Genomic DNA, 11700 nt, shown 5'->3' on the forward strand with positions numbered 1-11700 from the left:
GGGGGGTATCAAACTCAAGTCCTCCACATTACTGACTGAGCTATCCCATCACCCCTTCTTTACTTTCTTGAGCCCAGGTTGGCCTCACAATCATTGTATAGCGAGGAAGATATTTACTTTCTGGTTTTCATGACTCCCTGTCCTGAGTTCTAGGATGTAAACCCATGTCTCCTTTCAACTTTCCTGGGGACCTAGCAGCTTTGTGTGTGATAGGCTATGCTCTGCCTACCGAGCTAAGGTTCATTCCCAGGCTGGAAATAGAATTTTGAATCAAGGAAGTAATGAGCCTTATTGTCTTAGAATGGAAGATGAGGAGCCTCGGCTGGGGGAGGGTGGGAGGGTGGGAGGGGGGAGGGGGGCCCCAGAGGCTGGGGTGGGAGTGCTTAGCAATCCTGGATCTCTTCCTCGATCCTTAGCCTGAGGCACCCTCGGAATACAAAACCCTCCGTGGATTCTAGGTACTTTCTGCTCTTGGGTGTGTGCTTATCAAAAAGAGAGATTTGGGTGATAGCTAACAGAGATAAGAAAATGGCAAAACATGTGACCCTGGCTGAACTGAGACTTGGAGTGTTGGTGGTGATTACAGAGGGTCCTGGCCCACTCTGTTCCAGAGCCTGGATTCAGTCCCTCAGAGAACCGCCTGTGATGGCACACCTTTGTAATCCCCACACTCAAGAGGCAGAGGCTAGAGGATCAGAAACTCAAGGTCAGACTCAGCTCCATAGGGAATTTGGGGCTAGCCTGGGATACAGGAGACCCAGCCAGCAGAAAGAAGAAGGGAAAGGAAAAGATGACATGCCAGCTGGATGTAGTGATGATTGCCTCCAATTTCCAGTTCTACGGAGGCAGAGGTAGGAGGACCAAGAACTCAGGGCCAGCCTGGACTACATGAGACTCTGTCTCAAAACAACCCTCCTCATCAAATCATACACAAACAACAACAACAACAACAACAAAATGTCACTAAATGAACTGAGTCTGTAGTCCCAGCTCCCCTTAGCCTAAAAAGGCATTTTTAATTCTATCTACCTTCTTAGGCTATGAAGGCCACATTTTTTTTCTGTGTTCATTCAGCATCTTTTACATTTATTTATTTATTACAAGTATGTATAGTGTGTGTGTCTCCCCAGCACATGTCATAGCACATGTATGGAGCTCAGAGGACAGTTTGTAGGCGTCCTGTTTCTCCTACTACATGAGTCCCAGGGATTAAATGCTAGTTGTCAGACTTAGCCACAAGCACCTTTGCCCACTGAGCTGTCTCCGCATCCATCAGTCATCCTCTCAAGGGAAATGAAATCATTTGCCCTATTCCCAGGATACCTCCCATTTGGGAAATTAAGGTGTAGATCCTGAAGTCTGGGCTTTGATTCTGGCCCTGCCACTCCTGGTCTGTAACCTAGCTTTCTAAGCAAGGCTATGGAGACAACAGCAGTGCCAGTTTGTGGCACACACAGAGAGAAACGGCCCTAGTGATTGGAAGCACGGTAATTATGCTCTGGGGCAGCAGGGAGTGTGGATCTTCCTTTCCTAAAGGGGCTCTCAGGCCTACAGCTGGGGCTCACTTTGCCTGGATCTCAGAGCGCTGTCTGAGGAGCTGGTCTCTGGCCAGGGCTACTGGCTTCTTTTCCAGCCTCATATTCCTCTTTCTCCTTCCCGGCTCTTTCTCCTGTGTCCCTAACCTGCCTGTTATTCTCTGGTTTCTAGGACACCGCTTGAGGAGAAAAAAGGACAATGACACCAGGGAAATTCCCAGCTCGTCACATACTGGCCCTGCCAGGCCCCTCCCACAGACTCTAGGAGTCCTGGGTCTCTCCTCCAGCTTTCTTTCCCTCTGGTCTGCCTGATTCCAGGTCATCGTATCAAGCTGGCTCTAGACTGGGATCCTAGCTTGCTCCTCGTCATCTTCCTGGAAGTGAGAAGAGATTAGCCCCTAAGGGAGGCAGACCCAGAGGACCAGAACATTTCCCAACCCTGGGAAGCCCTAGCAGGCCCCAAGAACATTTCCCTCTTGATCTACCCTAAACCTTCTAATGTCTTCTAGGATCTTACCACATTCCTCCCTCATTCTGCAGCCCAGAAGTCACTGTTAAAAGTCAGACCCAGTCTCTGGCCCATACCTCCTTTAGCCAGGACTTCCCTAGGCTGGCCCTCTGGCCAGCTTCGGAAAAACTGGACTGCTTGTGATCAAAAAAGAAGTCACCACCATCTGCCAGCCTTTGGCCCACTCCCAGAGCCTCAAGTTCTCGGTGAAAGGTTCACCCTCAGAAGAGCCTGTAGGCCTCGGAGCAAAGAAGTCCGGAGACGGAGGAGGGGCTCAACAGCTATTATGGCCCCTAGGGAGCAAGACCGGTTTCCAGCTACCCTCCTTGTTTGGGTTTAGACTTCCAAACTGCCCAGCTCATCCCACACCATCCCCCTCAGAATGCACATTCACACAGAGACAGACACCCAGACCATCCACAAATATAAACACTCCCGTGGACCAATATGTACCTGCTCCTGTGAGCCTGACACAGATGCAAACGTGTCCTCTCGCACACAGAAAAATATGTGAATGAGAGTGAACGAGAAAGAGAAAAGTCTCTCTCACCCCTTAGTACAGAAAGAAGTCTTTCTTTTCTTCCCTTTGGAAGAGTTGCAGACATTTGGAGAGAAGATTGGTCAGGACAAGTACAAGGAAGAGAGATAGAGGGCAGAGGGCAAAAAACGACTTAGGGAAGAACAGAGGCCCTAGGTGGGCCCACCAAGCTAGGCTGGAGAGCAAAAGACCCTAGCTAGCAGAGAAGAGGAGACCAAGCAGTTATTGACACACAGCTGGGAAGGTCTGCGTGGCCTTGGCATCACCATGTGATGCTCCTGTAACATACCCTGTCACACCTACCTTCAGCCTAGGTCACTCATCTGAGGAAGCACAAGGCGATCGGAAGATGTGCCCAGTGAGTGCGGCCATGCGTCCCTGTGTCCCTGCGAAGGCTGCTGGGCTTTCTGAGCTTCTGCAGGAAGGAGGGCTGGGCGGAGCTGACTCTGAGGCAGGAGGGGAATTCCCCCATGATGGAGAAGCCAGCCACCAGGCAGCCCCACAAGGCCGAGCTGAGGCCCCATCCCACCCTCTGGCAGAGCAGAGGGCCCTTTGCCAGCCTCCACCTGTTGCTCCCCAGGCTGCCTGTCACTCGTGGTAGATTCCAGGAAGGGAATCTCTCTTGGGAGGAGAGCTGAGAGCCTGTTGGTTCCTGAGCTGGGCTGGGACTAAAGCAAAGGCAGGTACAAGGGCATAGGCCACCTGGGCTGCCCTGCTGGGATGTCCTGGAGATCTGTTTCCTCTTTCGTCCAAAGTGGGGGATTCCAGTGTGCATGGCCTTGAGGAAATCTCCAGGCATCCTGCTCACATACTCCTGCCTTGTTCCTGCCTCATCTGTTCCCAAATATCCTCTCCAGAGGAGGAAAGGTTTCTCGTTCTTTCCCAAATGCTGAGTGTCATTTGGATGCTGAGTCACACCTGGAGATCCATGGCCCATTCTGAACCTGCCGGCTGCAGTCTGAGCACACCATTTCCTCCTGAGCCTTGTATGATGGTTATTCTCTACGATCAACTTCACTGGATTTAAAAGTCTCGAGGCAATACACCTGGGGTGTGCCTGTAAGGCCTTTTCCAGAGAGGTTTTCCAAGAGAGGGAAGAGCCACCTTGAGGGTGGACAATACTGTCCAGGGGCTGGGGTTCCAAACCGAATGAAAAGGGGGATCAAGAGAAGGTTGTTCAAGCACTGTTTTCTGCTTTCTCTGCTTCCTGATCCATCAGATGTGAGCAAGCAGCCGAATGCACCTGCCACCACAGCCTAGGGCCATTCCCACACTACCAGGCCTTCCTACCCGAGTGGACTGTGTACCCTCAAACTGGGAGCCAACATAAACCCCTCCTCCTGATACTGCTTGACAGTCTTTTGTCACAACAATGACTGCTAACACATGCACGTGTTATCCACCTCCACCTTGCTCACCCTCACACCCACTGCAAAGTGGGAAACTGAGTCCTCCTCTGTCTGCTTTATGCAACTGTGCCAGAAGCCAAAAGATGCTTTGCAGACATACCTTGTAAACCACTGACTATACACATAAGGTCACCGACCGCCGTTCACTACCTGCCACAAAAATGCCTGAGAGGATAGGAAGAGGTCACCTGGGTGAGAGAGACTTTCTTGATTATTCCTTGTTCAGAACTGTCCTATCCAATTGACTGACCATTATCCACATATGGTGGATCAAATGTAAACTAATTAAACTCAAATAAAAGCAATAATTGAGGAGCTGAGGAGATAGCTCAGTGGGTAAAGTGCTCACTGATTTTTGAACCCCTACACCCGAATTTAAAAGTCTGGTGTGATACACACATCCCAGGCTGAGGAGGCAGAGACAGGATGTCTGGGATTTGTGGGTCAGCCAGTCTAGCTAAATTGATGAGCTGGAGGCCAGTGAGAGAACCTGCCACAAGAAAAAAAAAAAAAAAAGATGGTCCTCACCTAAGGTATAACACCTGAGGTTCACTGCTGGGCTCCACATACATGTACACACATATGCACATGTCCTACACACACTCACACACACACAAACACACACCAACTCAGTTCCTTAGTAGCATTAGGCACATTTCATTGTGATGCATAGCCAGGATGATAGCCGCTCCTACATGTGACTTGAGGTTACAGGTGTGTACTCCTATGCATGTGGCTTTGAGCCCTTGAAGAGTGGCCAGGCCAGTGCCATGAGGAAGAGGGTATGGTGTAGAAAGGAGTGCTAGACTAGGAATCAGGAAACCCCTAACTTCATTCACTCAGAAGTTATTTCTCCTGTCTGGTCTTCAGTTTCTGAATACCACATGGACCTGCCTGCAAGTCTGTCCATAACCTGCATCATTGCAGAGGGTAATATTGGATAGATATTGTAAGTCTGCCCATCCCCTGCACCATTACAGAGGGTGCTGTTGCCTGGCACTGTTCTGGAGGCTGTGGCGTATGATCAGATAGTTACAGTGAATTTTGGAAGAGATGTGTTTTGTCAGGAAAAAATTGCAGGGAGCTATAGGTACCAGGATAGATGTCTAGTTGGGATTTAGGAGCCTGGAAGTCTTCCTGCAGAAAGTGACTTCTCAGCTGAGACCTGAAAGAATTCAAGCAAGAGCACAAGAAAGGGTGTTCACCACAAAGGCAGTAGACTATGTGCAGAGAAGTGTCTCCGCGAAGTCCTGGCAACCGCTTGTCCCAAGTGTGACATGGCGTTTGAAGAAGGGAGAACTGAAGATATAGGCACAGAGCTTGCAGACAGCCCATGTGGAAGGCCGGGCACAGGGAGGCTGAGCTGGGACAGAGTTTGCTGAATTCTCTTCTCAATGGCTTCTGCACACTCGAGGTCGGGATTGCCCAGGGAAGGATGGAAGAGCCTCTGGCCATTGCATCACTTTGCAGCAGGAAGTGAAGGCCAGACAGAGGAAGTAACTTCTCCCTGAGTAACTTGGGGCCTTCCAGACTCTTAGTCCAGTGCTCAATTCCACATCATACTCTGTTCCTCATGGCCTTGGGCACTGTCAAGAACAGGGCTGGGTGGTGCAAATCTGTAAACCCAACACAGGGGAGGCTGAGGCAGAAGCTAGTTTGAGGCCAGCCTGGCTACACAGTGAGATCTTGCCTCAAGAAATAAACAAAGGGGTGGAGAGAAGGCTCAGCAGTTAGAGCATCCATTGCTTTTGTGGAAGACCAGAGTTCAGTTCCTATCATCCATGTTGGGGGAAGCTTAAAATTAATTGCCTGTAACTCCAGCCCTAGGCAGATTCGACAGCTCTGGCTTCTAAAGATACATGTGAACATGAATGACTGCAAACACGCATGCGCACACACACTTTTTTAAAAAAAAGATTTTAAAAGACACTGTCAGTGTCTTCAGACACATCAGAAGATCCCATTACAGATAGTTGTGAGCCACCATATGGTTGCTGGGAATTGAACTCAGGACCTCTGGAAGAGCAGTCAGTGCTCTTAACCACTGAGCCATCTCTCTCCAGCCTCCCCCCACCCCCCATTTACAAATAAAGTAAAATCTTTTAAAATCAAACAAAGAGCAACAACAACAAAAATCCCCTCAAAAACAGCAACAAGAAGGATCACATAGAAGCAGCTTCCTAGCCAGGCGGTGGTGGCGCACTCCTTTAATCCCACACTTGGGAGGCAGAGGCAGGCGGATTTCTGAGTTCGAGGCCAGCCTGGTCTACAGAGTGAGTTCCAGGACAGCCAGGGCTACACAGAGAAACCCTGTCTCGAACCTCCCCCCTCACCAAAAAAAAAAAAAAAAAAAAAAAAAAAAAAAAAAAAAAAAAAAAGCAGCTACCGTAGTAGGCTGTCCAGATGTTTTGAATATCCCAAGAAGTCCTGCCAGACCAGAGAGGGAACAGTAGATTTCCCTTGGCATAGAACTTCTCATCGACCGGGAATAAAAACATGTATTACCTGGCCTCAGTGTTCTTGTATCCATGGCCACATAAGGCAGAACCTCTGTTAGTTCTGTGGAAGCTGGCTTGCATCAGAGCCTGTCTATCAAGAGGCCAGGGTCCTTGGAAGGACTGAGAAGTTCAAGGAGCTGACCAGGTTGGGCAGTTGGCTTGCCCTGTGGGAGATTAGTATAGTCCCTCCATGCTGATATGCATGGAGGTCTCTACCCACACCTCTTCCCTCTTTTCAGCCTCAATTTCCCCGTTCCTTTCAGGCTGTGCCATGGGCACCAAGAGAGAAGAGGAGCTTGGGCTGAGACCCAGAAGAGCTGAGTTTGAGTCCTGGCTTTGACTCGTGGCCCCAGGCAAGTCCCTTCCCCTCTTGGGTCCTCAGCTTTTCCTTCTATAATGTGTAGGAATCAGGCTAAATGCCCTCAAATGAAGAGACATTCCACTCAGACACCTAAGGAAGTCTGAGAATGTCGAGGAAGAAAAAAAGCAAGATGGCCAGGGGGTCAGGAGACACTATCACTAATGGCTCTTCCCCCACTCAATAGAGCCTCATGTAGTGCAGACTGACCTCCAACTCCCTATGAGCCAAGGGTAGCCTTGGCTCCTGATCTTCTTACTCCACATCCCAAGAGCTGGGATTACAGGCACATGCCACCATGTCTAGCCCTAGATTTTTCTAAATGAATTATTTTTTGTGCCTCTGTAAAAAACCAATTCATTATGGTCTCTTTCTGGTATGAGGTGCAGTGAAAGCTCATGAACAAATCACAAATAGTTAATAGCCCTAGACCCCTGTCTTCCCTAACTGTGTAGACACTCTCAGTTCATCCTAGATTTGAAAAGTTACAAGCAGGGTCCTATACTACAGGAACCTGGCCACATATCAGAAAAGGAGGAACTGGAAATCCAGGGTATACATGAGATAAAGTTTTTTTGTCCTGAACCAGTAGGATAGAGGATTTAGAGAGGGGGCAACACTAGATACAGGAAAGATTGTGCTTCCTTGAAGAACTCAGCCAGTGAGGAACTCAGGGGGCAGAGAAATGATCAGGAATATAAAAAACACTGTTTTGTATCACAATGTCATGCTAGCCAGCTTCCCCCCTCCACATCTGCTTCTTCAGGCTGGTTCCAGACTTTGCAAGTTAAAAACAAACAAACAGGGTTGGAGAGATGGCTCAGTGGGTAAGAACACTGACTGCTCTTCCAAAGGTCCTGAGTTCAAATCCCAGCAACCACATGGTGGCTCACAACCACCCGTAATGAGATCTGATGCCCTCTCCTGGTGTGTCTGAAGACAGCTACAGTGTAATTATTTACAATAATAAATAAATCTTTAAAACAAACAAACAAGTTTTACTACTCTGAGCATTCTTTCTCTCCTTTAGGATTTGCTTATTTAATGTATATGTGTGCGCTCTATCTGCATGTATGCCTGCATACCAGAAGAGGGTGTCAGATCTCAGTAAAAATGTTGTGAGCCACCATGTGGTTGCTGGGAATTGAAGGTAGGACCTTTGGAAGAGCAGATAGCACTCTTAATCCCTGAGCCAACTCTCCAGCCCAAGGATTCTTGTTATGAAGTGACGAACCTTGTTTCTCAAACACCTCCTAGGAACTCTAGCAAGAACCCTTCTGAGGCTTCTAGTGGGTCAAAGATACCCACTAATAAGAGGCACAGCTGGGGTTCCCCCTCCAGCATATTTAGTATCCATGGGTTCTGCACCCGTGCATTCAAATAAATGTAAATGAGAATTATGCAGGAAAAAAATTTGCTCCTCTGCTGCACATGTGCAGATTTGTGTGTCATCACCCCCACCATAGTTCTGTGCAACAACCTTTTACATCACATTGACATTGTGCTAGGTGTAATCAGTTACCTGGGGCAGTTTGGTATCCAGGAGGATGTGTGAAGTAGATTATGTGTAAACACTGTGCTTCCCTGGATTTTAATATCCGAGCAGGTAACTAATCCCCTGTGGACACCAAGGGCTGGCTAGAATGTCTCCTCTCCTCACTGGGAGATAGGACATGATAGAACTCAAAAGATAGATGAGGACCTGGAGAGATTGCCTCACAACCATTGTAACTCCAGCTTCTAAGGATCCAACAGTACTCTCTCTTAGTGTACTGGCTGGGTTTGTGTGCCAACTTGACACAGGCTGGAGTTATCACAGAGAAGGGAGCTTCAGTTGGGGAAGTGCCTCCATGAGATCCAGCTGTGGGGCATTTTCTCAGTTAGTGATCAAGGGGGTAGGGCCCCTTGTGGGTGGTGCCATCCCTGGTCTGGAAGTCTTGGGTTCTATAAGAGAGCAGGCTGAGCAAGCCAGGGGAAGCAAGCCAGCAAGGAACATCTCTCCATGGCCTCTGCATCAGCTCCTGCTTCCTGACCTGCCCGAGTTCTAGTCCTGACTTCCTCTGGTGATCAACAGCAATGTGGAAGTAAGCTGAATAAACCCTTTCCTCCCCAACTTGCTTCTTAGTCATGATGTTTGTACAGGAATAGAAACCCTGACTAAGACATTTAGCCTCCCTGGGCACCTCCACTCAAGTGCACATACCATACAGACACACATGTACACGTAGAATTAATAACCAAAATATACAGGTGTGGTGGTGCATACCTTTAATCTCAGAATTTAGGAGGTGGGGGCAGGCAGATCTCTGTGAGTTCCAGGCTAGCCAGCTCTGCATAGTGAGGCCCTGCCTCAAAACAGACAGACAGACGACAACAGGTTACATTCAATAAATCCACTTTGAATATATAAGATACCTGTACAGGCTCTTTTGTTGAGTGCTTGGTATCCAAGCACTATTTTAGAAGATTCTGAAAATCTGAGGAGGTGGAGCCTTGTTGGAGGAAGTAGATCACTTTTGGGTGTGACTTTGAAGGTTAAGCCTGGTCCATCTGTCCATCTGTCCTGTGGCTCCCTGCTTCCAGTCTGCTATGAGGTGAACTGTCTTCACATGCTTTCCCTCCAGGATGCTCTGCCTCATCACAGGCCCAGAACTAACAGAGACAAGGACTATAACTAACATTTCTGAAATCAGTCTGGTGTACAGGTGCATGCCTTTAACTCCGGTACTTGGGAGGCAGAGATAGGCAAATTTCTTGAGTTCAAGGGCAGCCTGGTCTACAGAGTGAGTTCCAGGGACAGCCAGGGTTACACAGAGAAACCCTGTCTCAAAAAGCCAAAACCAAACCTAACCAAAAGAGATCATCTGAGATCATCTTCAAAATGAAATCCTTCCTCCCTTAAGTTGTTCATGTCAGGTATGAGGAAAAATAACAGAAAATTAATACCAAAGGAGAGTGGGTTTGTGCTATAAGCTAAGTGTGGTTCCTAAACCCTTGGAACTGATTTGCAGAAAGAATTCAGAAAAGGTCAGAGATGTAGGCTAAAGAAAGCCTAGGATGCTATTAGTAGAGATTAGTGAACAATCCTGATGAAAGTACAATGCGGGTCAGGCTCATGAGGTTTCAGAAGGGAATGAGGTCTCTGTTGTGGACTAGATTAGAGGTCATTGTAGAAGTATTATTTATTATCTTGTGGTAATGATCATCATCTCTGAGGCTTACTGCCTCTGTCTGTTAACCTAGGCCTATTCCTGGAAGCTTCTAGCTTCTGTAAAATTTTATCTAGACCTAGAATGTTCTCCGCCTCTGAGACTTGCTGCTGAACAAGTTCAGCCTTTCTAGCTCTTGCTGAATTCTTGTGGCTGGTTCAACTCAGTTGTTGTGGCTCAAACTCCTCTCTCTCATGAGAGTCGGGCATATTCTATTCTGTCAAGTCTTTCTCTAGTTTGTCCTTTTGTCTGCTACTCCATTAGACATCACTTTAAACACGGCGCTTCCTTCTACAAACTAACCTCACTTTCATTGTTTGAGATTAAAGGTGTGTGCTAAGGGCTGAGCCACACCACAAGAAACAGGTTTGTTTGTTTTTTTCCAGTAAATAACACAACCTTGCAGTTCACTTTGTGGTCCTGCAACAGGCAAATTCATATAACATCTAAAAAAGAACTTTTCTTTCTTTCTTTTTTTTTTATTAAAAAAAAAAAAACTTCCTTTAATTAAGGCTTGTAGCACAGAAGAGATTTGTCAGATAAAATGGAAAGTTTCCAATACATTGAAACATAAATCCATACGTCATCATAAATACAATACCCAATAGTAAAAACCAGTACAGCAAATTCACACCATCCCTGTAAAAGCCATGATCTGATTTCACACGCTCCTGACAGATGACAAGTATGGCCTGCTTGGATACTGAGCACACGAGGACTTTGTGTCACACTCATCTGACAGGGCTGTGGCATTGGTGGCTCAATTCCAGAAGCAAAGCAGGTACCAGCACATGCAAACAGTGAATCCTTTACATATCAAAGTGAGAAATAAGGAAGAACATGGTCACGCGATCAGAAAGATGGTAGGGAGTGAGGACAGCTGTGTAAAGCTCGAGGCAGGAAGGTGGGTTTGCCGGCTTCATTTCTTTGGCTTCTTGGGCCGCCGGAACAGTAAGATGTGAGGTTCTGGTTCATGGATCATATGGTGGACCCATCCCTGACTCTGCTGAACGCCGAGATTTCTCCATTCAGATTCAGACATCAAATGGGTTTTAGGGAACAGCTTGGCTATGTCCTTGGGCAACATGACCTGCCGGACTCGAACTCCTCCTCGTCGTATTTGTCCGAATAGTAGATCTGTTTGTGTGACATGACTGCTCTGCCCAAGGGCGCTTAGCCCGGCGCTGCTGGCCTCCCGAAAACTCCCAACAGCACCGGAAAAAGAACTTTTCTACATTTTACTCACACAAATCCTGAGACTTTGAATGAAGCTGAGTGTAGAAATAATGAGCTATGTAGAAAATTCAAAGCCAGTCTGGGCTACAATAGGCTCGGATGGAGGGAGGGGGAGGGGCAGGGAGAGGGAGAGGGAGCTCCGTATTCAGGCTATGGTGCAGTTATTGCTAGATGCTTTTAGTCAAGTTTATGGTGACAAATAGGGCAGAAAGACTTTTAAAACTTGTAGTTTAGACAGAAAAACCCATGTAAAGTTGGGGCTAAGGAAGTTGTTGTTTCTGAAGAGATAGCCACCATTAAAAAGAGCTGGACATGCCAGGCGCTGGTATCTTTACTCCCAGAACTCCTGGAGGCAGAGGCAGGTGGATTTCTGAGTTGGAGGCCAGCCTGGTCTACAGAGTGAGTTCCA

General features: G+C 47.7%; 1 protein-coding gene, 1 long non-coding RNA gene and 1 pseudogene across 3 annotated transcripts in view; 1 reads left to right on the plus strand and 2 right to left on the minus strand.

Moving 5' to 3' along the window:
* Positions 1-3003, minus strand: part of Tnip1 (TNFAIP3 interacting protein 1) — a 49828-nt gene extending 46825 nt beyond the window's left edge. The window contains exon 1 of one of the 2 annotated variants that reach the window (XM_031351047.1): positions 2885-3003. The gene's annotated coding sequence lies outside the window, so the exon portion shown is untranslated. The remainder of the gene's footprint in view (positions 1-2884) is intronic. The other variant, XM_031351050.1, reaches the window with a different exon arrangement.
* The window catches only part of LOC116076936, an 8301-nt gene extending 3970 nt beyond the window's left edge, over positions 1-4331 (plus strand). The window contains exon 2 of the long non-coding RNA XR_004113136.1: positions 1708-4331. This is a non-coding gene — a long non-coding RNA (uncharacterized LOC116076936). The remainder of the gene's footprint in view (positions 1-1707) is intronic.
* Positions 4332-10974: 6643 nt separating this feature from the next.
* Positions 10975-11207, minus strand: LOC116078794 (annotated as a pseudogene).
* Positions 11208-11700: the final 493 nt, after the last annotated feature.

Source organism: Mastomys coucha, unplaced genomic scaffold (assembly GCF_008632895.1).
Source record: "Mastomys coucha isolate ucsf_1 unplaced genomic scaffold, UCSF_Mcou_1 pScaffold5, whole genome shotgun sequence".
Taxonomy (NCBI): Eukaryota; Metazoa; Chordata; class Mammalia; order Rodentia; family Muridae; genus Mastomys; species Mastomys coucha.